Genomic DNA, 14,073 nt, shown 5'->3' on the forward strand with positions numbered 1-14,073 from the left:
TGCCCTCGCCCTAGCGTCATGAAAGTTATCAACTGATGCTTCGGGATCTCAATTGTCAATAGGACCACTGAGATAGCACTTTCAATGCTTGTCAATTCCATACCTGCATGTACACTACTCTTCGCCAAGCAGAACTATTTCCTTACGCATTCGAAGGCCCGTGCCGGTACGTGTTCTATTTGCAAACGCACTCGGTTCCATAGTAAAACAGCAAAACAGAATCGGAATCGCTTCTGAGATGCAGGTTTCTCCATCTCAACATGCTCAATTTATTCCTAGTTCCGGATTGGATGGGGTAAGAATAATTATTGCCATGCTCATATTTATGAGTCTAAGCTATTATAAAGAACCAGGTTATAGGGCCTTCAAGTAAATCCCTGAACGTGAAGCCGAGGCATCTGGTTTTATGGTAGCACCGGTCTTACCGATTTCAATTATACAACAACCGATGCAAGTTTCATTCCATTCACCTTTTGCCGGGTTATGTTTTGGCGCGAGATGATATCAAAACTCGTCCGGTAGACTGTCTACCGCACTATTTCAGACAAGATAATAATGCAGGTAGATTCATGAAAAAGATTATCTTTGACAGAAGTCAATTATGATCATTGTTAGGCTAGCTTTGTCATTACAAGTGCCAGACCCGTACCCAGGATTTCGTTTCGGGAGGGGCCCAAAGATAAAAAAAACATGTTACTGAGGATTGCTAATGTACATAATTTTCGGTGCGCCTTTTACCGGTGTTTTCAACAGACACTGGAACTATCATTATTAGGTATTTAAATTAAAATTGGTCATTGTGACAGAGAGTAGGTTGTTGTGTTACATTTCTTAACGTTTACTATCATGCCATTTCAGTCGCACATGTCTAAGATCTCATAAATGTCCATTTCTAGAGCTCAAAAATCCACAAGACTTGTTAAAGATTTCGAGAATCGGCCCGAGATTGATCCCGTACTCAGATTCGTGGAAAACGGAAAACATTTTCTAAATTTGTAGGTCATATTAGTTGATGACCACACAAACTTATTCTGATTATACAGGTTTCGGTATCAGGTCGCGGAAGTAGCGGTCTAAAATTCCAAAACGAAACTCACATCGATTTCTCAGAGTTGACTTGAGGTTATGGATCAGATAATAGTTCGAAGAAGCCAAATCAGGTGAACAAGGTGGATGAGCAAGTAACTGGAGCCCTAAACCGTTGATTTTAACCGTAGCAACGATGCTCATGTACTTCATATAAGGCCTTTCGACAGTAGAAATATGTGAAAAAAACTATTCTTAATCCACTTTGTGGTGTGATAATGCCTTTCTCTTCCATCGAAACAGTCTAAATAAAATTTTTTTTGTCTTTTTATAAGGATAATTTCTGATAATAATTTGGGCCCGTTTTGTGACACCAATTTATTCAAATTGATACGAGTAGTTCACAAAGGCATGATTCAGCGTTTATGTTACATAATTGGAATCATTTCTCAAATCAAGTGCTTTACAATTGCGTGGGCTTTTCGTATGAGAAGAGTGACGCTAATCTAAAAACCTGTTTTAATCCACCTAGTGGTGTAATGATGCCTTTCTCATGTATAAAATATTCTATTCAAAAATTTTCTCTTCGATTCTTGAAAGAAACCAAGAGATTGTATGTGCATTAACTATTATAACATACAGAATGAAACAGTGCTTTGCTCGCGTAGGTCATCCTTAAGAAAACGAAGTGTATTACATGCACTTCCAGCACCGGAACCCGAGAACCGGTATAATCGAAGTCGGTTCGTACGGCCACCAACTAACATGACGTACAAACTCTACTAGTTTTTATTCAAATTTTGAAGATTTTATACAATTTAGCCATCGCACTCTAAATGACGATTTGAATGTTTGAGCCTAAGATTAGGAATAACGGTTTTGAGTCCAGTTTAAGACATTTTTTACGATTTTTGTTCCGCCAGTCTAAGTGACGGTGTACAATATTCAACATACGTTACCGGATTCAACATACGTTACCGTTATCCGGATGAAATTCAGGGATTCCGTATGGGACCAAAATACCTTTCATTTGAATCTAAGTTTGTGGAAATCGGTCAAACCATCGTTGAGAAAAGTGAGTGAGATCCATTTTGGTATATATGATCACTGTTTCCGGTGCTTCCGTAACCGGATACCGGGAACCAGGATAGCCGGAAACAGTTTGTTTAGTTGCCTACTGATAATGACTACCGATTTGTGTAGTTTTGAGACCAGTTTAGAAGTTTGTGACGGTGTACAATATTGAACACACTTTACCCTATAACTCCGGAACCGAAAGTCGGATCCGGATGAAATTCAGGAATTACGTATGGGACCATGAGGCCTTTAATCTGAATCTAAGTTTGTCGAAATCGGTTCAGCCATCTCCGAGAAAAGTTAGTGCACAAAAACGTTACATACACACATACACACATAGATATTTTGCGTACTCGACGAGCTGAGTCGAATGGTATATGACACTTGGCCCTCCGGGCCTCGGTTTAAAAGTCGGTTTTCACAGTGATTGCATAACCTTTCTATATGAGAAAGGCAAAACCATTTTCAATCCACCTGAGTAATGATGCATTTCTCATATTCTGTTAGAATTTTTTGTTTCCAATCATGAATGAAATAAACAACTTTTTGATGTGGAACACATCTTTATTTGCTACTAGCTGACCCGTCGAACTTCGTCTCGCCCAAAAATTAATTGTTCGAATTTATGGTTATGGATAGCAGAATTGTCAACCTATGACTATGTGGTTAACGTTTTTCTCCATTATCTTTCTAACTACTTAACCTACTATCAACGAAATTCGGCACACATTCGCTTTAGCCCAAAACAGGAAATATCACAAAAAATTAGTGTGAAATTCTTCTGTTAAGCAAAAATTGAACGAATTCACAGATTTCTATTCTGAACAGTCCGTTTTTTTAGGAACAGGTACTCATACGTTAATGTTCGCCCGACAGAACAACAAACTTTGAAGCAGTTTCTTATACACAAAAAAAATCTATTTTTGTGTTCGGTAATAATTTTTGCGGCAACGGTCTGTAAAATATTATTTTTACTGAAAGATACTTAAAATTAATTCAACTTACGGTCATCTATCTACGGAACTACTGAATATCGGAAAATCCTATGTAAAAGTTACGATACATTTACTGACACGGTCTGTGAACTCTGAAAAGTCATTTCTCTTGACGAACTCAGTTGACGACGTTTTACCAATATTCGGAAAATTTAAAAAAAATAATGAAGAATTTCAGTAAACATAACTAAAATATTCAGCAGAAATATAGATCTGTCAAATAACATCATTTTCGGACGAAAATCTGTGAAAATTTCTAGATTTGTGGAGCAAAAAATAATGGTGCAAATTGATTGCTGTGCACAAAATAGATAATACTAATTCCTGGCGATAAGTTTTCATTGAGTGAATATATTCAAAAAGCCTTCTTCAACTGTTTTATTTTCAACTGTTTGAAAGTCAGTAAAACTGTACCGATATCCGTGAAAAAAAATAATTACGTGTGTACAGTTTTTAAGCAGCGAGAAAGTTTTTTTCAGAATCTGTTCTGTACGTTCAAGTTATCAAAAAGCGTACCATGCGTACTTTAGAGCTCAAATATTTAGTGAATATTTTCAGGTACTGCGGAACTTTTGATTGCTTGGAAACGACGCTAAAATTTTATTTATTAATCTTACCAGTTCGATCATTCTTCACAGAATATGCAATATGAAATCACAGTCTCAATATTCTTTATGGTAATCATCTTGAACATTGATATCTAATAGTCACTTACTGTGTGCGCTTAGTTTAAGTCGCTTAGTCTAAATCATTAGAAAGAAAAAAAGGCTAGGAAAATCTCTTAGTTTGACCTTAGAGCTTCTACAGTACAATCTTTTCATTTATTCATTGAAAAAATGTCTGATTTGGTAATCTTGCCCCCATGATGACCAATACTATTTATCTGACTCCATTGAACACAATTCATCAACTGGTAAATGATATCAAAACTTTTTCTCAAGCAACAATTTTGATACCCAATTAAGCACGTGGTTCGACGTAATGACGAATCACATCACATCAAGTATGCATGTGAAATCTTCACACAAAACAACTCGTAGCGCGCCAAACGATTTTTTCAATGATCTAGTATTCTTTTCTTCGACGGCCAAACTCGTTGCGCGCCAAACATCAATCGTAGATCTAGCAATCACTGGCGACTTTTTCAGTGGAAAATTCCATTGTGCATACAAAATAACTTTATTGGTTTTTCCAAGGGGAGAGTCGCTTAACACAAACTATATTGTGCCTCTAAAAACATCCGTGATATACTGTGAGTCTAATGTCGTTTTCGTTTTTAAACTGCACTACACCGGTGCAGTGCTACACCATGGCATGAATAAACGAACAGAAATGATGAAAACATAAACAGTAACCCTTGACTACAATAAAAGATTCCATTGCACAGAGCTACACCGAACTTTTGATGAGTGCTACACCAGTGGTATCGGTGCAGAAAAAGTGTAGCACTGGAGTAGTGCAATTGATAAAAACGAACGGTTCCAGTGCAGCTTTCGCTGCACCAGTGTAGTGCAATTTAAAAACGAAAACGACATAAGTGTGCCACGCTGTGCTCCATAAAACAGCTACTTGTCAAAACTGTGCCCTTTGTGTGCCGCAACTGTATGAAAACGAAAGTGCCAATATTGATAAATGCACCAACGCATTGTGTTAATGTGTGATTAGCACATTGTTCTAAGCGTCCTCCCCTTGGGTTTTTCCCACTTTTCCGGTAAGTTTTCCTAATTTTTTTGATGTACGAACCCGGTGGGGGTAAAAACTGATCAAACAAAAAAAAATCATCTCAATCCGTCCATCCGTTCTTACGTGATGCGATTACAAAGAATGATCTCTGCATTTTTATATATATAGATATAGAGGTGCAAATCAGAAACTCAAGGAAAAATACACGTAGAAATGTGGTCAATTTTTGAACACTTACAGCTCAGTATATTTTGTATCAATTATTATTATTATTTCATTATTTGATTGGAAATTTTTCTAAGATTCGATTTGAATGTATCAAGCCACGTATTTTCAATTATATATGATTGCAATTTTGATTAGTAGCGAGCAGTGTCCTATTTTGTCTACGAAAAATCTCCGGCATATCGGATTTCCCTGCGATAGACGACGGTTTGGAAGTAGTAAGCGATATATCAAAGGGAATCAGAACAAATTGGCTCAAATGGCACGTTCCCCTTGATATTTGGAGATTTGTGCCTTGCCTACAATTTGTTTATAGCATCATTTTCCCGATATATAAAAGGGAAGGATTGAAAGGAAATGGTAAGGGTTGGACTAGGAGGATGGGAAAAATTGACGACACAAAAACACAAAAAACAGAAGTAAATTCTCCACCCCTAAGGGATGCTGAACAATCTGCTAGGGATCACATTTAGTGGAAGCAGAAGTAAATTCTGAAACTCTACGAGGTCCCGAACAGTCTGCTGTAAAACCTATTTCGGTTTGTTACTATGTGCGTTCTTTCTGATGAACGATGCACAGTTTATAAAACCTCCAGCCCCGAGAGGATTTGGAGATTTTACAAAAGCGACACCATTCTGCACTCCCGAAATAATGCAGAACGATTCGCAGTATGTACGAGCAGAAGTAAATTCGGTACTCCATAAAGGATACCGAACAATCTGCTAAACCTTATTTAGGATGATTACAGAAAGAATTTATTCACTCCAGGAAGAAAGATGAACCCTTCTGACTATAGCTCCTTGCCACATTGGGTGAGAAACGAGAGGATATCCTTTAATTGTAGCTCCGCAAACACAGACTCAACCATGTACGGAGAACCAAAACCCGGATACGTAGTTGCGTCAATGCGGGACAGTTACATATCAGATGATATGAAGTACCATAATAGCATTCACACAAATCACACGAATAATACTCAGCACGTTGAATAGTAGCCATGTGATCTTCATGTGATCCTCGATCTTTGTTTTTCAAGCAAATCGGACTGTGCACCTAAAATCAGCGCAGCACCCTCTTCTCTGGTGAAGTCAGTTAGGCATCATCCTCCTCTGCACATTGAGTTTGAATGGAATCGATCGTTGAACAATTGCAAGATATCTCACATCGTCAGATATATTTTTAAAAGAGCTGACCACAATAGTATTATTGCATTTCTTACAAGCATTGACTGGAGTGAAATTCTTGACAATGGCGATGTTAATCTTGCAGCTCAAACATTTTCCAATGTTCTGATGTATGCTATTGACCAATATGTCCCTAAACTAATTAGTAAGCCACCCGAACAAGTACCGTGGCAAACCGTAGAACTACGACGACTGAAAAGTTTTAAAAGGAACGGAGGTTTGTTGCTCCGGCAAAACTACGTAGAAATCAACAAAGCTTACAAAAAGACAGCTGAACGTTGCTATGCCAACTATTTACGCAGTGTACAGAGGAGATTAAAGTCTAATCCAAAATCATTTTGGAAGCACGTTAACGAGCAAAGGAAGGAGTCAGATCTTCCTTCATCTATGTTTTACAATGAACAGACAAGTTCTAGCATACAGGAAATTGCGAAATGTTCATGAAAAAATTCTCTGAGATTTTTTCTAGAGAAATCTTAGCACGTTTCCAAAACACCCAGGCGGCACTTAACGTTCCCGTTTTGGGACAGTCAATGAATTCAATTAACATAAGCGCAAGTTCCGTAAAAACAGCAGTCCCAAAAATGAAGTCTTCACACTCTCCTGGACCCGACGGTATCCCGGTAGTTACCAAGGAGTTTTTTAATTTTTCTGGTATTCCACAAGGCAGTCATCTCGGACCACTGATATTTCTACTGTATTTCAACGACGTGAACTTTTCATTGAAAGGTTCACGATTATCTTTCGCGGACGACCTAAAGTTATTCCAAATTATCAAGACTCTTGAAGATGCCTGTTTCCTTCAAAGTGAGCTTGAAATTTTCGCCGAGTGGTGTGAAATTAATAAAATGACGCTAAATATCAGCAAATGCTCGATTATCACCTTCACACGAAAAAAAACACCTATTTGTTTCAACTATTGTCTTCGAGGATCAGTGATTGATAGAGTCAATTGTGTCAAAGATCTTGGCGTTCTTCTCGACGAACAATTGAATTACAAGCAGCATATTTCGTACATCGTGGCAAAGGTTTCTCGTTGTCTAGGATTTGTCACGAGAACCGATATATATTGTTTGAAATCTCTCTACTGTTCGCTTGTACGGTCAACCCTCGAATATTGTTCGTCAGTATGGAACCCTCACTTTCATAATGGAGCTTTAAGACTTGAATTAATACAGCGCAGATTCGTTCGTTTCGCTCTTCGTCGTTTGTCCTGGAATAACCCTCACCAGCTACCTAGTTATGAAAGCCGTGGGATGCTTATCGAACTCGATACTCTACAAGTACGCCGAGATTTGTTCCGTGCAATGCTGATTGCCGATATTTTGACGAACAATATTGATTGCCCTGCACTACTTAGTCAAATCAACATCAACGTTCGTTCTAGAGCTCTTCGCAACAACAACCTCCTCAGATTGCCTCTACGTCGTACTAACTACGGAATCAACGGTGCCGTTATTGGATTTCAGCGAACCTTCAATGGCGTATCTATGGGATTCGATTTCCATTTTCCTCGTAACAGAATAAAAGCGAATTTTTTTAATATTCTTAGAAATAATCATTACGACTTTAGTTTGTCTGTTGATTAAAATATATATAAATAAATAAATAAATAAAATAAATAAATAAATGGGATAATTGAGTTTGCAATGTCCAGTCAGAGCTCTGACCAGAATACTGCAACGATGCTTAGAAAAATGCAGTGGACACTTTGACATTTTCAGATTTAAATCTGGTAGAAATGCTTTTGTCTGAGCGCAAGTTTGCAAGCTGCGCCACTTTGGGTAAACTTAGATTTACCTAAATTTTGAGATCATCACTCGTTAGCTAAAATTGGGGAGATGCACTTTAGTTGATTTTGGGTAGGTTTTGACCTAAAATTAGGAGTGTCTTTGCTGGGTGTCAATGCTAAATTTCCAGCACGATAAATAAAAAATGACAGTTTAGTTGAAACAACAATCGATTAGTTGTACCACAGATAACAGATATACAGGCTCGAACAAAATTTTTTAAAATACTGTCACCTACTCGACTTTTCGCCGCGATTTCTTTTCTTTAAATGTTAAAGACAACTGTTTTTTCCATTTCGCATAAATCACACGAGAATTGGATCGGAATAAAACAAAAACAAACTTGCCATTTTAACCAACAGCAGAAATCTATCGTGAAGTGAATGTTGCACCCAAAATTGTGGCTCATGTGAGCCTGTATATCTGTTATCTGTGGTTGTACCAAATTTTAACCAATCAAATTCAGAAAAACAACTAATATTTTAGTTGTTTTGCGATCGCTGACTTTTGCGTGTGGATGTTGGCGCCCGAGGCGATCGCCTCACTCTCACTAGGACACTGTTTAATAGTAACAATCCTTCCTTCTCAAATACATCTGCATTCGGATCAATGAAGTTTACACAATGTGAAAGTACGCGCTATTCCCAAGCACACTGTTTCAGGATAACATGTTGCAAGCTCAATTTGGTCTGTTCCATAACGGAGTAGGAACACACAGGCGGTCTTTAATGCTAATGCTAATGTTAATGTCAATCTGAGATCTTCATTACAGTATGACATACTAACAATCGAGTCCTACTTTTTCTCATCCATACAGGACAAATTTTGAAACGGTGACATATTCATGTCAAAATAATGTTCAGTAAGTTGTTGAGCACGAAAAAACAGCCGGGTGCCAATATATACTGATAGCTCGAAAACCTTGCAAAAATAGGAATTTGAAGAATCGCTAAAAATCCGAAACTTTGCACTGCAAACCCGTTCCGTCCATGAGAAGGCGGTTTGCATGCGACACCGAACAAAACAATAAAGTACCAGTTTCGCTGAACGTAATCAGAAAGTTTCGCATAGCCATTACCGAATATCTAAATACGCACGATACGCAGTTGTCGGAAAACCTCTACATGCCGAATCCATTCCGGAGATGTCCGATTCTAATAACATCATCTGTTCGTTTCATTGAACATAACAGCAATAATGTCGCTTTAAGCCGGACAGCACACCAACAGCGGAACAAGTAACGGCAATAATAATAGCCATCAGTAGCAGCGATTCCGGAGCTATATGACATTCAAATTTACAGAGATACAGATTTTCATTTAGCATTCCGATGGCTTTCACAGGATTGTTCTCATTTTGTTATATTGTTTTTCTGCCATCCTTGTTGTATCCGTTTTACACCACCCCTTATGGCTCGGGTCCTCCTTTTGTAGGGATGGTCAAGTGAACCTGTTCGAAGCCAAAGAGTTGATAGTGAAGCTCATGTCAATTTCAAATTTAATATTACTCAATTGACTAAAACAACAAGCCGAAGGAGTAATTATTATTTAAGGGTTCCATCAAGACCACTCCCCGGTATCATAGAATCAAGTGTCAATGATGATGGCCATGTGTCCTAGTTCTACACACGGAACGATTAGACTGTCTCGAGTATATCCTGTGTAGAGTAGCGCATCGTCGCTTTGAGTAGCCACTGCATGGTCCCTGTGAGCTTGGTACGACAGACTGCAATATAGCTGTGGGTGGAAATTTATGCTGCAGTGGATGTTAAACCACCAAACGACATCAGACAGCAGGACCAATGAATACAAATGCGGCTGCGGCCAAGTAGTGCATATATCCAGGACACATGGCGAGGAAGAGAGTAGTATTCAATTCTTTCGGAATGTTGATCGCCATAATTTCAAGCTTGTTCGGATTTACAGTGAGTTGGTTGGCTGGTTGGCCGGTTGATCACACTACGGATTCCAGTGTGAGTGGTGCTGCGTACAAAACAACTCCGTGCATTGGGCTGTGGTTCGGTTGTCGTCTGGTTTGGATTAGCTTTTAATGGTTTGCGGATTATTAGTGTAAGCTAAGAATTGGCACTTTTCAGCAGCAATTTATGCATAGGCTCCCGACCAAATTGAGCAGATTTATTGTGGTATTGTTGTCGCATTGTTGGCGTGCCTTTGTTGTCTGGTGCAGTTGCTATTACAAACGAGCCACTAATAAATTGATTGGATTTTCCGGACCATCCCGCCAGAAGTTTATGGGAGGAAGTAGTTACTGTAGCATATGTATCTCGATCGTAACTCAAATCAACGATTTTAGCAAAAGAAAATCATCACCAGTACCCGGCCCGAACCCGACAAACAAATTTTTTCTAACCCCGAACCCGACAAATACCCGAAACTTGACTGTCTCTGATTTCTTGGCGAATAGGAAAAAAACCACATGAAAAATATGGGTGTGTCTTAAAGCAACTAGGAGGTAAAAAAACCTTGCATATTTTTTTTTTGTCGTGAATATGACTTACTTTACTATGGGGTGCCTTTTCAAAATTAACCATATGGAAGAATGGGCAGAACTTAATCGACTTGTATTAATGGCAGCAACATAATTCTTTCACCATTTCATCGAAAATATGATCAGGAATTTAGGATAATATATTGAACACAGTGAGATAACCACAAATAACTCAAAAATTAAATTTTCTAAAACTTTGAAAACAACGACGACGATTTTGAGGTAGTCAGGAACATATCCTCATCTGAATGCGTATAAAAGGGGAACAGTGGTCGAAAATCGACCATTTCTTCTTGTGTGTTAGATGGAAGCAGATGTCGTGAGAATGATTTATCATTTGCTTTCCGGTCGTCGAGGGAGTGATGTCATCATCCAGCAGCGACGGAGAGTGCACCTTCTGCGTGGTTAAAACCTCAAACGAACAGGTAGCAACTTTCATTCGCATTCTGAAACTGGATTCTGGAACTATATTCCGGAACTGATTTCAGTTTCGAAATGGTAGTTCTAGAATTGCAACTGAACTCTGAGTCTGCTCTTAGTTCTAAATTTAGTTCTTGAACTCAGGTCCAGTTCCTTATTCCAGAAATCTTCTTTTCGGTTCTTTTTAGAATCACAATAATACTGCCAAAGATTTATGCGACGTTTTACTGTACTCTATGTAACCCAATTGGTAGTCGTGGCGAGAAATCGTCTTCAAGTTTCAGAGCTTAGTTCCGGAATATGGGTTTAGAATTCAGAGCCTGCGTGCTGAACTTTATTCTGGAAAAAGGTTCCGGAACTGATTTCAGTTTCGAAATTGTAGTCTACTAAAATCCAACTGAATTCTGAGTCTGTTCTAAGTTCTGAATCTAGTTCTTGAGCTCATGTTCAGTTCCTAATTCCAGAATTCTTCAAATCGGTTCCTTTGTCCTGAATACGCCTTTTCAAAATTTACCCTGTACAAGAATGGGCAGAACGGACGGCCGCTGTAGTCTATGAGATGAATATGGGCCACCCGCCTGGTATTCGTAGCCTGGGGGTGTCCCCCGCGAACCCACACGGACAGAAAAAAAGCGGCTAATACCAAGATACTTACCAACGTGTTACATTCAGTACGCCGGCCGGTGCCGATAGCCAGCTGAAGGCGGGATCTGCCAAAGTCATTACATTATCTTAATATACTATCCTAGATTTAAGTTAAGTTTAAGTTTGTTAATTAAAATTAGAAAAAGCTCTTGGCATCTTAGAGCTTAAGCAGTGTGCCTTAATAAATTATATAATTGAAAAAAAAAAAAAAAAGAATGGGCAGAACGAAAAACCCAACAACATATTTTTTTATTTTTACAAGCTATCGGAAATATGAACAGGAACTCGTGATTAAATTTTTAACAGCATGAAAAAACCCTAAACATAATTGAAAAACAAAGTTTTCTAAAACTAATGAGGAAAATTCATCACGCTTGCTTGCCTTTTTCGCATCCGGATGACGGTTTTGAGGTAGTCAGGCACATATCAGAATCTACTGTACAAATAGAAAAGGAAATCTTTGAATAACAACTGTTCATTTCTCTAATTGCTACAGGCGGAACTGGATGTCGAGGTGAGGTTCTCCCACCAACATCAGTCAGGTCGTCCTCTCATTTAGACTTCGGTCGTCAGGAGAAGCAGTCGGCAACGAAAGTAGACCTTTTGCGTGGTGTAAACCCTCAAATACTCAGGTCACATAGCCAGTTTTCAGGATAATTTGATTAGCTTTGTGCAAAATTCGCAACAGTATTTAATATCTTAGAGAATTACACAATTTGGCCCTTCTGAATGCCAGAAATTTATCTCGTACGGCATTTTGATAACCTTTTTCACTGAAATATTTAAATCCGAAACGACATAATTGACATCAAAATTCTGTATGGTTCTATTTAGAACAATAATTGTATACCCAAAGAATTATGCGAAATTTTCTTCACTATACTGTATACGGCCCATTTTTCAACCTCTTGTAGTTTGTAGTAGAACTTTCTGCTGATTTGCTAGATAAAATGCATAGCACGGACTTAGAAGCCATTAATGAAAGGTTTCTTTCATAACCACCATTATTTTATCATAAAGAATTATACTGGTTATTTCGTAATATTTAATTGTGTGTTAGAATCTTTAATGTAACTAATCTGTACTTTAGTTCAGGAGTATCGTTTCAAATTCTAGTAGTGAAAAAGAAGAAAGCTTGCACAATTCACACAATTTGGTTCAACTGTTTTTGAAAGTTATTTTAATCAATCGAAGGAAACGCGCACGGTTAACTAAGCTAATCTAAATGTCTTCAAAAAGTTTCACAAATAATTCTTAGACTACGTAGACTTTTGTTAAAACTACCCCCCTGCCCTTTCGTAGACTAACGTAGACTTTCGTGAGACCCCCTAGTCATTTAGAGCGACGATGCAAAATATGATTTTTTTCTAAAGGGTGCAGCCGGGTTTGCATATAAAAACTGCCCCCAAACAGAAAAAAATTAATATACGATATTTGAAAGGGTTTATATTGAATATGGTTTGCCCAAAATTTTAACCCTTTGACTGCCATATTAGGGGAGTTAGGGTGGTTTTTCTGATTAAATTCTTCAAAAACCTCTTTAGCAAAAAAATTGAAAAAAATCAGGAATATTTTAGGAATTACGACAAACCTTTCTGATTTTTTTTAGAATTTTTCAAAATGTATTTCATTTGAAAAAAATGTTCAAAATTTTCGATTTTTTTAATCGCACTTACCATTTTTGTACCACTCTAGATTTTACATAAAAAAATAAATCATTTATGAGTACATGATGCTATATTTTTTCAGATTTTTAAAAAATGTGGACGGGTGTAATAATATCAGACTTTATAAAAATAAATCATTTGGAAAACCATGCGTCCCCATCAAATTTATATCTTCCGGGGAAGACGCATGGTATTTAGTTCTAAACTCATATATCACATGCCCTTAGAACTAAATACTACGCGTTTCCATCTACAACTTGAGTTCAAGTCTTAAGAAAAAAATTTCATAAGGAAGGACCAGTGTGAGAAACATGAATCAGAACTAATGAATTGACGAATATTTATGTTTTAATATACGGTTTAAACTTTTTATTTATGAACTGATAAGTCATGAAAATTCCGATATCGAAAAAAAAAATTTGATGCAAAAGGTCTAATAATTTCAGAAAGTCCCAGAAAATCGATTTTTTCAAGAAATTTTTTTTGATATAACACTAAATCTTGACGTTTCATGCAATTTTAAGATTTTCGGCATCAAAAAAATTTCGGAAATTTCATGTACTTCCCCCTATGGTGCTTTTTCAAGATAGGAAATTTTCAAACTTTAACCGCTGGGCAGCACTTCTTACCCATTAGAGGTGATCCCAAAATATTAACACCCTTATATATAAGAGCGGTAAAAATCAACGTGTTTTGTCGGTTACGTCACTTATACCGTCATATTTCCGGAAACAGAAGTCGAAGTCATTTGATCTTCGAACTCGATCAATGGCCTAATAATAGCTTTCAAACGGGCCTAGACTTGCGTAAATGGGTTAAGCCATCTCCGAGAAACATGCGCGGTAAAAAAACA

The 14,073-nt window shown here is 37.7% G+C and overlaps 1 protein-coding gene across 2 annotated transcripts in view; it reads right to left on the bottom strand.

Annotated features, from left to right (window-relative positions):
• Positions 1-14,073, bottom strand: part of LOC131438235 (uncharacterized) — a 679,506-nt gene that overhangs the window by 540,592 nt on the left and 124,841 nt on the right. The gene's annotated exons all lie outside the window — the stretch shown is intronic.

This window comes from Malaya genurostris, chromosome 3 (genome assembly GCF_030247185.1).
Source record: "Malaya genurostris strain Urasoe2022 chromosome 3, Malgen_1.1, whole genome shotgun sequence".
NCBI lineage: Eukaryota > Metazoa > Arthropoda > Insecta > Diptera > Culicidae > Malaya > Malaya genurostris.